Raw genomic sequence first — 13,264 nt, 5'->3', positions numbered from 1 at the left:
AGAGAGAAAGAGGAGAAAGAAAGAAAGAGAGAAAGAAAGAAAGAAAGAAAGAAAGAAAGAAAGAAAGAAAGAAAGAAAGAAAGAGGGAAAGAAAAGAAAAAAGAAAAGAAGCCAAGCCAGGGCCAGTGGCTCCTGGCTGAAATCCTCACTGCTCAGGAGTCTGACATCCAGAGGGCAGAGGTGTGAAAGTCAGCTCAGTCAGAAAAGTCTTGAAAACTGTGTCTCTAATTAACCAACAAAAGACAGGAGTGGAGGCATGACTCAAATGGTAGAACACAAGCAGCAAGCCTTGAGTTCAAACTTGAAGGACTTCAAAGCTGAAACAGTCCAGGCAATAATTGGATATTAATCTGGACTAACACAAATTTTCACAAATAAATATCCATACTGCTAAGTAATCAAGCAATTCTTTTTTAAGGCAAATAATAGGGAAAGAACCCTTTCTCCATAGTGAAGAAGGCAAGAAGAAGGAGCCTCCCCATAGGGCAGCTCCACAGTGTCAGTGCTGCTTTCCCACAGCTGCAGTGTAAAAGAACAGCAAGCACTCACTGATAGCTCAATGAGGAAGTTAATGTCTGAATGTGCATGTTATTACAAAGCCCTAGCAAGCTAAGATGTTTCATTTGAGGGATTTCTTGGAGAATGGAGTCATAGCTTTGATTCAGGTGAATTATTGGAGGAGCTGGCAGTATGGTGACACATGGTAGGAAAGGTATTTAAGGGCCGCTGCTCCCATGTCACATGACTAGTGTGGCTTTCAAAAGTTTTCCCATGTACCAGAGCAGGCTAATACATGCACACATGTACATACACAGCACACAGGCATGCACCCACATCATACATCTCACATGTATACACACCACATGCATACACACATACTGGGTTAGTTGGCTCTTGGTTGCACTGTGACAAAGTATCTGAGAGGAAACATGTTAAAGAAGAAGGATTTCTTTTAACTCAGAGTTCTAGGAAGCTCAGTTCAGGGTCACTTCACTCCACTTAGTTGAGATTATGATGGAGAAGAAAATTATGGTAAGGAGCATGCGTAAAGCTGCTCACCTTGGGATGAGTAGGTAGGAGATGGAGGAAAAAGGGTAGGACAAAAGGAGAGAGAGAAAGAGAAATAAAAGAGAGTCCGAGATGACAGAGAGAAAAGAGAAGGAAGAGAGACAGAGTAACAGGGAGAGATACACACATAGACACAGAGAGACAGAGATAAACAGAGAGAGCAGAGGAATATATAGAAAGAAACAGAGAGTGACAGGGAGAGACAACAGATAGAGAGATAGAGACAGACAGAAGACAGAGATGGACAGAGTACTGGGTAGAGACAGACAGAGACAGAGATATTGGGGTTACGGTCTTAATATGTACCTTCAAAGGCACATATCCCTGTAACATACTTCCTACTTCATCCTACAGTTTCTACCACCTCTGAATAGTTGATGGAGTTATGAATATGGCATGGATTAATCCATTGATGATGTTAGGATACTTATGATCCCATTACTTCCCTAAAGGCCCTCCTCTGAACATGGCTACACTGGGGACCAAGACCTAAACACATGAGTCTTTGGGGAACACTTCAGATCCAAAACGTAATACATAGCATGTATACACACATGCATATACATATATCACATATGCGCATGCAAGCCCCCTCACCCCCCAGCCAACCATGGTGCAAATCCTTAGCAGAGTGAGCAATAGTTCCCTATGGTAGCTGCCCCAATTGGAAGAGCTTACAGCTCAAGTGTGGCTATCGGGGGCGGGGGGGGGACTATCTTTCTAAAAAGTGAGGACCTTGGCTAAGACACTGCTGCCACCTCAAATCAGGGACACTTAAGTACTTTGCATTTTGTTTAAGCATCACAGCAAGATTATCAAAGGCATTGTTTACCAAAGAATTCCAGCTAGGCACTAGTGGCTCAGGCCTATAATCATAGTTAATCAGGAAGCTAAAATGTGAAGATCTCAGTTCAAAGCAGAAAAGTCTACGAGATTCTTATCTCTGATTTACCAGGAAAAAACTAGAAGTGGAGGTATGACTTAAGTGGGAGTCTTAAGCAAAGAAACCAAGGAAAAGCACAAGGCCCTGAGTTCAACCCCCGGTGCTAGTTATAAACAAACAAACAACTCTTTTTGTCTTTCAACTTTAATCATCTTGGGTATGTGCTACAGTCAGGAAAGCTGAGTAGCCCAGTACACGTAGATAATGGTTGTTTCGCCATTCATCTGTCAATAAACACTGGGGTTGTTCCAGTCCTTGGTTATGTGAATTATGCTTCTAGGAACATGTCATATTCTATAATTCTTCACTGAATTGTCAGATTCTTTCAATAACCGTGGGAAGAAGGTATTGTTCTTACTTTCTTGTTTTTCAGATGAGGATGCAGAAGCTCCCAGTTTCATAGGTACTATGTGGGGTCTTGAATACAGGTTTTGTAAAAATAAACAGTCCTTGAATTTCATCTTAGCTGGTTAAACATGGCAGACAGCATCTATCTGGGGTATCTATCATTTGGCTTTGTTGGGGGAAAATAGATGCTGGGAAGAAATCTCCTCTTCACTGGACCCCTCTGTTTTCAAAGTTATCTGAAATATTTTGAGGAGCCCAAAGTGAGCATACCTCTTTTCTCCATAAAAATCTTCCCACTCTGGAAGTTCCTGAGACTTGTATCCCCCAAGCCCACAATGGTCCCTTCAGATTCCTGCTTCCCATTAGAGTCCAAGCCTATAGGGCCTGGACTAAATAAGGTGCAAGGAAGGAAAGAGCAGATGGGCTGGGGTGAGGAGGGGCTCTGAGGGCAGCCCTCATTTCTGGGGGTACCCTAGAACTACCTCCCTAAACAAAAAGGCCACAGGCAAAGCTATCCCTAGCTCTGCTGAGAGGCTCTAAAACATTAACTGCCTGTGGTTTCGACATGTCAGAGATTTAATAAGGAACAAATTAGCACTTGGGTCTTTTTTCCCTAAGACAATCCAATTTCTATGCCAGGGCACCAACTTCTATATTTCAAAATGCATTTTTGAAGGTTAATTAGAGAAGCAGCAGAGATAGTGTTTTTCCAAGAGGGACTTTTTTTTCCTCTGATTCCTTCCAGGTCTATGGAAAGCAGGAAAAATAACTTTCAGACACTGTAAATTGAGTATATGAAGCTGTGAGAATAAACCCATCTCATTAGTCATCATGTCAATTACAGTATCTAAGGAACAATTTTGTAGCAATAGCATATTTATTTGATGCTGTGGAAGCTACCTGAACCCCCTGTTAAGATGGTATTTGCTCTTAATGCTCAGAGCACCTCTTTAACAAAATGGCACTCCATAAAAATTTAGTGTGTTCCTACTGTAATTAAATGGCCCTAGTCATTTTTGCATTTATGATATAAACTATAATGGCTGTAAAATCCTGCAATTAACTTTCCTTGCGCCAACATTTCATACTTGAGAAATTCTCATTACAAATTTCATTACTGATTCACTTATCTGTAATTTGTCCTGTGTAACCTAAAGAATATTAACAAATTTAGAGTCACTTTTGCTCTATTAAAAATGAAATATAAAAGTCTTTCACCTAGCAAGTCAATCATGGTATTTCAAAGGGCTCCAAATGGTCAAACGTGCCTGTGGAAATGAATAGACAACACTAGCCTGAGAGAGAGGGGTGAGAAATAAGTGGGAGAAATTTCTATAGAGCAAAATAAATGGGGTGTCATTGAGGCTCCTCTGCCTGCTCAGCAAGAGGCACAGACAACCTGACTGAGTGCCAGGGAAAAGCACACACCAAGTTTGGAGAAATGACAGGGCAAGAGTATGAAGGGCTAGGGTTTCATGTTGGGCCTTGCTATCTCTGCTTTGTCTCTCATCTCTGGTGCTCTTCCCCTCTGGCAAATGGGGTGGCCTAGAGTAACTGTTACTCTTCGGGCTGCTTTGGCTGAAAGTCTATACTAGAAACTTCCTTTATTTTCCCCTATGACAGAAACAAGAGGGAACAAGAATCTCTCTGAAAGTTGGGTGCCCATGGCTCACATCTGTAACCCCAGCTACTCAGGAGGCTGAGATCTGAAGATCAGAGTTCAAAGCTTGCGTGGGTAGAAAAAGTCTATGAGGCTTTAATCTCCAATTAAGCAAAAAGCCAAAGGTAGGGTGTGGCTCAAGTGGTAGAGAGCCAGCCTTAAACAGAGAAAGCTAATGGAGAGCATGAAGCCCTGTTTTCAGGCTCTGGTACTGGCACACACAGATGCATGTGCGTGGAAATGCACACACATGCATGCATGTGTACGCAAACATATACGATCCCTCTGAGAAGGTCCCCATCTGAGGAATACTTGCATTTCAATTCCTATCTCAGACTGGCTTGTGGGAGAATCTAACCTCTCTCAAGCTCCTCTACCCCACTTTCAAGGCATGAACAAACATAAATGGGTTTGAATCCTTGTTTGGTCACAATCTCACTGGGTGACTTTGGGCAGATTTGTCACCTGTCTGGGCTCAAGTGGCAAATCTGAGAAAGGAAAGGGTTTCCTTAGAATGTCCATGTCCTGGGAGACCAAAGACTAGAATTTCTCCTCACTCTACAAATGGATGCCATGGGGTCCCATGGGGGGAGGGGTGTCCAGAATCATGATCTCTACTGCCGCTTGGGTAAATACAAAGCGTTCTCCCAATAACATCTGATCTCAGCACTTGTGTGCCTTCCATAACCACATTCATTTTATTCTAATTTGTAATTAACTTTTACAGAATTAAATTGAAGATAGAAAATTACTGTCCCGACATAAATAATCCTGCTGTGGGAATGTGGCAATGTTAACGTAATCAACAATACGATTCATAAATGAAAGAAATGTTGTCATACTTATTATTTCTGTATGCTCCATCTTTTATAGAATATTACTGTGTAAATTGAAATTTTATATGATTTAATAAACCTCAAAAAGATATTATGGCCAAGTAACCACATAACTGTAACAAATTGTTCTCGTCTCTCATTACAGAGCCTTCTCCTCACATGGGGCTCTGGGCCTCATTATCCAAGTGGTGTCTTTGACAACTCAGAGCCCATTAAAAACACCTTGAAGGAAGTGAAACCCACACTGTGGAGCTTCAAAATCTATAGCAGGCTGTACTCCTTGAGGATGGCGAGATAAAATATGGAAACAGTTCCTTTCATTTTTCATCCTGAGACTCAGGCAACAAAACCAGGTTATCTGGCCCCATAACATGTCTTCCCCCTCCTCCTTCACACACCAACCACACACCTCTGTGATTCAAGCCATGTTCTGCATCACCTGCACAGATGCTGAAGTCAAATAATCGAAACAGCAGTAGCACAAGGGGTTTATTATCCCCGTCCCCTTCCCCAACATCTCCAGCTGGTTTTAGAGGGTTACTGCATTAAAGTGTCTTTGTCTTCAGAGTGCCAGACCTCCCATTTGTAGCTGATTGCTGTTTTTCAAAGGGTTTTGGCTCACCCAGAGCTTCATTAGGGTAGTGGAATAAAACATGGATAGATGGGCTGGCTGAGCAGGCTAAGCCCCATTCTCTGTCCCTTCCCTTTGTCCCCAGCCTCTCCCAAACTCCCTTGTGCTCCAATTTGGAGAGAAGAAACTGGAAATGGAGTCACTCTCTAATCACATGCAATGGTTCTTGGAGCCCAGTGTGATTTCTGCAGCTTCCAGCAATGTGTGGGGCACACTTGTGCTGAAGAATTTAATGACTTGTTTTACTGCCGTCTGCCATCAATATTTATCTATATTAACTGAAGAAAGGCATTACCTGAAATGGCGTTTCACACCTCTGAGCATTATATAGTAATTCTAAACTCTTAAGTTGTTCCAAACTCTATGGGCAGACACAGAGATAAAGTATGAATGGACAGGGGAAAAACAATGTAACTGGAAGTTTTTCAACCTGAATTGTCTTGCAGCAACCTGGAAAAGCAAAATCAAAATGACTCCTATTGCTAGTGCTGAGAAAGAGGATCAAAGGCCATGGGAGCAATCCTTCCTTAGTTTGGTCAGGAACTCCCAAGTATATTCTAGAGAAAAGGCTGAGACATGGAAGGCTGAATGGCTTTGTCTGTATCTCCCTCAGCCTTCCTGCCTCAGTGGTGGGCTTTCCCACTTTTAGCTTTCCTCTGTCAGGGAACCCAGTTCTGGCCGTGTTTTATATGTCACTCATACACTTATCTAAAAGTTAGGTTTTGGTTGTTTATTCATTTGTTTGCAGTTTCAAAAGCATTCTGCCATCTGAGTCATGCCCCCAGTCTTTCTGATTTTCTTTTTGTTTTTGGTTTTCAGATTTCGCCCTTTTTCCTGGTCTCAGATTGAGATCTGACTGCTGCCACCTTCTAAATAGTTGTGGATTGTAGGCATGTGCCATCATGCCTGGTTTGTATTTGAAATAGGTATCACTAAATATCTTATTGTCTGTGAACTTGTTGTGTCTCCCCTGCCTTATCCAATGGAATATCCCAGAGGGCAGAGCCTCCCTGGACTTGAGTGAAATGCAACATGGCTGGCTCATTTCCATTTGTAGCCTGAATTATTTCCATTGGTAGATATAAGCTTGTACACTCTTAGCATCTGTCCAGTCTACATCCTTTTGAGCAAACTTTAAAAGGACTGATTACAGTGTGATAATAAAATAAAAAAATACATTTCTGCAATAAAAAATAAATAAAAGGACTGATCATATGAACATCTTACACTTGAACTTTACTCAAAGAGCAGTGTTTTCAAAGGTGAAGGGAATTGGGAGATCAGCAGAGCCGACCCTTCACCTTGCAGAGGGATTAAAAGACTGGTCCAAGGTTGTGCAGCACCATGCTTGTGACCAAAGTACCACTTGGGTTTGAGGTAGCCTGTTAGCCAGAGGTGAGGTCTGTGAAACAAGATTAAGGAATTACATATTTTCTTTGAAATGATAAACTGGAATTTCTTTTCCTTTTAAGACCCACAAACAACCTGGGGTGTCAGTGGTTTATGTCAATAGGCTGAGATCTGAGCATCATGGTTCAAAGCAAGCCTGAACAGATCGGAGCGATTCTTATCTCCAATTAACCAGCAAAAAGCCAGAGGTGGAGCCGTGACCCAAGTGGTAAAACACTAGCCTTAAGTGCAAAAGCTAAGGAACAGCCTGAGCTCAAGACCCAGTAGCAGCACACACACACACACACACACACACACACGCACACACGCACACACACACACCCCTCAACAGTAGTGAAATTCTTGAATTAACTGGAGGTGACTGGGAATATAAACTGCAGGGCTGTGTTTCACTGAATTAAGAAGCTGGAAGCCATTTGGCAAGTAAGACCTTGTATGTATCTGCTCACATTGAGGCATGTCTTTTAGCAGGACTATAAAGGAATATATATCTGTCCCTTAAGTAAATACATTGATATAAGTGTCAAAGAAGTCAGAAGTAAAAAACACTATTTCAAAAATCGTTTCCCTTCTTGCTATTTACAGAAAGTAGGGGAAGTGGTAAGTCTATTGTCCCAACATTAATACTCACATAGTAACTATGATAGTCAATGAAAACAAGGTATCTTTGCTGTAAATGCTACCTGCTTATCAATTATTCTGAATAAAATTCGCAGCAAAAGTAAAGAACACGTGACTTATAATCTAGGACAGAATCTTTGGGGGGAAAGCAAATATGTAAAGCATTCTTGCAACATTAAATCAATATCCCATTTTCTTAGTGATTAATTCAAAATGAGCATCCAGTTCTTAGCATTTTAATGGATACGTTATCTCAATCTTTTATTTACTCTCTATACTTGCAAAGCAGGATCATTTAGTGTCAGTGGATCATCTTTTTGCTATTCCCTGTATTATGGCTGATGGGAGGTGCACAGATTAAAACAGGGTAAGAGATGTTTCCTTCATTCTCTCAGGCTAACAAGCACTGACAGGTATTCAAAGCATCAAACTGTCAACACGGCGACTTCCACTGCCATGGGCATCATAATCTGTTTCTTAGTAACCCTTGGTCTGAGCAGCGGTAATAGAATTAATTATACTTCATTTTGCTGCCTTTAACAGTATTGACCAAATTTAAGAACAAATGAGAAGTGCTTATCAAGCTTGAAGAAAATAATCCATCAGTGGCACAATTTAAATTCTCTGCAGTTCTCTTATTAATCAAAGTAACACTTACTATCCTATCTCCACTTCCCATTAACAGTCATTAAGCCCTGCTGCTGATTGAAGCAATTTCTTTAGGGATCTCAACCTCATTTTTAAGAGAACTTCTTCAGTGGAAAACAATATCATAGAAATGTGGTGACTTGAAAGAGAGGCACAACGTTTCTCAATCATGTTTTGACCTTGATATTTTCCAACTGTGTAAGTTTAAAAAAAAGTACACAACAGCAAGTTTGGAAATTTCCAAAGAGTGCCTTGTCACCTAAAGGAGGCACCAGGCCAACAAGCCAGTCACGGGCTCGGTTAGACACTTTAGGCAACCCCTCCAATTCACCCTGGCCCTTGCTTTATTCTTCCACTCCAAAGCTTAGTCCATTAAAGAAACAAGGAACACAGTGAGACAGGAATACTATGTCTTGGCCTGCAGTTGTGGGGAGTCACAAGGAAGAGAGGGAGGAAAAGAGGTTTGTGGCCAAAAGATGCAGGTTTGGAAAAATGCTCAAAACTGTTAACTGTGGGATCTTCCAACAAGCTGCCTAGTCGATAAGCATTGTCTCCGAGAATGGAAATGTCAGTTTCTTGTGGCGCATGTCTATAATCCTGGCTACTCAGGAAACTAAGACCCAGAGAATCCCAATTCAAAGCCAGTCCAAGCAGAAAAGTCTACAAGACTCTAATTCCATAATAGCTAGCAAAAAGAATAGCTGGAGATGTGGCTCAAGTTGCTGGCCTAGAGAGCCAAGTAAGCTGGAGGCCCTGAGTTCAAATCCCAGTACCACAAAATGGTCACGATGATGTTGTTGTTGATGATGATGATGATGATGATGATACCTTCTCTATTTACTTCTCTCAGCTATTGTAGAAAGCACATGAAGAAATGAACATAAAAGTCCTCGGAAATTGTTAAACACAATACAAATGGTAATGATTTTAAGACCTAGACGTCATGAGCAATATTTCATTCAACTCTCTCCATAGGTCTTTGCACATGCTGACACATAATAGATGGAAAATATGTGATGTATTAATGCTAGAGAGGTCCAGCTTCTAAACACAAGAATAAGATAACCCACGTGACTGAATGGAGTAATGAATGGTCTTTTAGACAAGTTACCAAGGGAACTGCAAAGTAGTCCTGCCCCAAGATGAGGATGAAGGCTGAAAGTGAGATTTAGCTTCTGGAATCTAACTTCTCTGTACCACCAGCTGTGTTGTGAAAAATATCTAATATTCTAGAGTCTCACTTGCTCATCTGCGTACACCTTTGGAAACCAGAATTTCCTCCAGGTTGTTAATTAAAATTCACCACAGTCTGAATATTTATTTAAAAAAACCCGAACACAATATGATAGTGGATATAGAACTACAAGATGGTAAAACACTCTGTCTTATCAGTAAGGAAACAGTCCCAAAGAGATCCAATGAGTTGTCTGAGACAACCCAGTTGTACACTGAGGGTCATCTTTAGTTACTGGCCCAGAAGTGACCTCAATCCTTTGAACGGCCTTCCAATGTATTCTGTGCAACCATGGAAGGGATCTGATGATTTATTTTATGGGAAGACATTAGTACTGTCCCCTTCTAATGGCTGTGCTTTAAACACCGAACTCCAAGATAAGGGCTTCAGAGACTGGATAACAGGAACAGATCCATCATTTTCCCTTAATGGTCAAAACCCTAGGTGGGATCAATTACACCTGGATCTGAATTGGCTTGGACAGCATAGGTGTAAAGACACCTCTCAATAGGCTCTGCAGCCTGATGGATCAAAATGATCATATAATCAATGACAAGATGGGACAATCTGGGTTCTGATGACCCCTGATTCTTCCCGCTGAAGATTGTATCTCGCTCCTGAGATGTCTGTAGAAGCCAGACAAGAGCAGGGTTCAGAGTAAGCCTTCTTTCCTTGAAGAGATGGAGGGTACCATCTACCACTTAACTTCTGATAAGACATTAAATGTGCACTTCTCATCTCTAGGAAATGGAATGCTGAGCTGGATTTTTGGATCAATGGAATACCTACTCCTGTTAAAGCACTTAAAAAGGAAAACATCTACAAAATGTCCCATTAAGCTGACAAATTTATAGCACTCTGAAAAGTGTGCCAGCAGTTTCAAAGCCGAATAGAGCGTTGTGTTTAAAGAGTATGAATGGATTTGAGTCCTGCAATATTTCATCCACACGAACAAGTTTAGCTATCACATCTCTTCCCAATATTTCCCACACTTACTTTTAACTAGGCACATGTATGTCATGACAGAATATGGACATCATCTTTAAAAATAAGTTGTAAATGAATGATATTAAATGGACTTTTCCCAGCATGAAGACGTGGAAATAGATTCTCATCTTGATGTGTGGGGCTGTACAGACATAAATGCCATTAGCATTAATGGTAATTATGTGCGTAAATCCCCAGGCTCTAGATGAGATCATGCCCCTTAGTTTGCAAGTACAATGACACGCTCATTTTTGAAACTAGAAGCAGCTGAGGCTTCCCCCTTCTCACAGGGAGAAAGAGAAAGGATGACTCAAAGCACCACTTTCCTATAAAATGCAGTTCAAGCACTTTCAAACTTCTTTTCTAGCTGAAAGCCCATGGCTCATGCCTGCAATCTTAGTTATTCAGGAGGCTGAGATCTGAGGGTAGTGGTTCAGTGCCAGTGCCAGCAGGTAAGTCTGAGACTCTTAGCTCCAATTAACAAACGGAAAGCCAGACGTGAAGTGGCCATTTGAGTCCAAATGGCAGAGCACACTAGCCTTGAACAAAAAAGCTAAGGTATAGCACCTAGGCACCAACTTCAAACCCTAGTACCCAAACCAAAACAAACAACAGCAAAACTCCTTTTCCTTAGAGGAGCTGAAGGTACTAGGGAAAAGCTCAAACACATCATGAATGTTCTAGTGTATGCTCTATCATTCTTAGCTTCTATCACTTCTTAGAGTGAGTACATTCAAGAGCTCTGTTCTTTCTTAACACTCTTTTATTATGCTTTGATAACTATTGACCATCCACTCAACCCTCCCCAAAACCATAAGCACATGTACCATCCTGTTTCACCAAAACCAATCTTACTACACAGGTAGGTGAATGGCAGATGCAGGAAAAATATTCAAGTCTTCTCTCTTTAATTTTTAAATTAATAAGGCAGTGGGGTCAACACAGTAGGAAAACAGTAAGTCCTCTTCAATCAAGAGTCACAAAATATTAACACAGAGGGTTGCCTGCCTTGTAACTTTACCCACACTTCATCAGGGCAGGACCAAGCAAAGTGACACATTGTAATTAAAATACATACACACACACACACACACACACACACACACACACACAGCCATTGTGGCTTTCAATTACAATGGAACTAAGAAGCAACCATATTATTTCTACAAACTATTTTCACTTAGCACAGTTCAGATGGAATTATTGCCATGACCTTTTAAAAATGTGAAAGAGTGAATCAATACCCTTTCAGAGCAAGATTGCCAGAGCCGAATTGGCCATGCTGTAATGGTGTGTATTTCTGCATCAGAAGGCAGTTGAAACCTAATTATCGTCAATCACATACAAGGTAGCTCCATGTACTGATGAGCCAGTTCGTTGCAGGCCGGTCCGTGCAGGCAGCACAGGCCTGTGAGGGCTATGCATGAGGCTCTTCAAGAGAGAAGAGCACGTGTTAAGGGGGTGGGGATCTAGGGAGCCCTGGGCCTGCAGAGTCAGGCTTATGGGTGAGTTATAGGGACTGTCGCTCATTTACAATAACTAACACTAGCCTGTCAGAAACAGCCACCTGTAAATGATGTATGAGTGGCTGGCAGCCTGCCATCCCCCCACAGACCTTGCAGCCAAGAATCACATTTTATTGTCGAGGTCATCAGAATGCTTACTTGGATACATGCCATATATTATTAAAAAATAACAAACAGCCAATCAGCAACATTTCTTAAGGCTCAAGGGCAAAATATCCAACCTGCTTTTGGAAAATAGGAAACAAACACCCAAGATTCATTTTAACAGGTGATTTGTTTAATAGCTTCTCTGTAGATACAAAGAAGCAGCACTATGGTGAGGCCAGAGTTAGGCAGTACCATGTCAGATGGGGAGAATACATATGGAGAATCACCATTTCTAAGCTGCATCAGACATGATGCCAGCAAAAGAGCAAAAATAAACTCTTAATCAACACTGATGACGGTCCCAACTGTCAGACTGTCTGCTGGTGACAGGTTCTAAGGATTAGGGAAACTAGTTCTCAAGGGAAGGAAATAAAGATTGCTCAGTCAGGATTTCCCCACTCAATTCCAAAGCTCAAATCCCAAGTCTTCCTGAAAACAACAAAATGATTCCATGTGTTGTGACAAATATTTCACTTGTGCAATCTTTAAAAATGACATCAGGAAGTTAGATTATGTTTTTAATTTTAGCCAGTGACTTAAATATTTTAGAAGGTTCAATATTATGCTCATGTATTTCAACACAAGAACATTGGCAATATTGAAAGGTTATGGATAGGAAGCCAGAAAGAAAAATTTAGACAATCTCCTACAACTTTTCTTGAAAAACAAACTATTCTATAACCATACAATTTCAAATATTGTGCCTTCTACTTGGGTGCTGAAAATCTCTGTGACAATCAGCTTCATTGTCCTGCCATGCAAGTTCCACTGGCTTCACAGAAATGAAGGACTCGGCATATTTGTTAACATTATACAGTAATTGGACCATCTTTTGCTCAATGCTCTTAATGTTGTTAGAATAAGAACATTAAAAGTGCACTTTAAAAGAATAGGAATACTCATTACACGCAAGCAATAGTTTTTAATTTAGAAAAAGAGTCTAATTGAAATTACATTTGTTATGCAGAAACTACCAATAATTATCTTGGTTTTAAATATGCAAGCACAGATATTTCTCTGGAATTGATGACTCTTTTCATAAATAGCTACCACTAGCTGAGTTTGGTCATCTGGAGAGCAGTCCATGACAGCAAGTGGTTCCAAGGTAGACCAGATGGCCCAGCAGAATTGCTATAGGAGGACACATGGCCACTGGATCAGCAACTAGAGTGCCCTGTGGGACTCCTGCCTAGCATGAAGTCACT

This window comes from Perognathus longimembris, chromosome 2 (genome assembly GCF_023159225.1).
Source record: "Perognathus longimembris pacificus isolate PPM17 chromosome 2, ASM2315922v1, whole genome shotgun sequence".
In the NCBI taxonomy this organism is placed as follows: Eukaryota; Metazoa; Chordata; class Mammalia; order Rodentia; family Heteromyidae; genus Perognathus; species Perognathus longimembris.
This window is presented reverse-complemented; position numbering follows the sequence as displayed.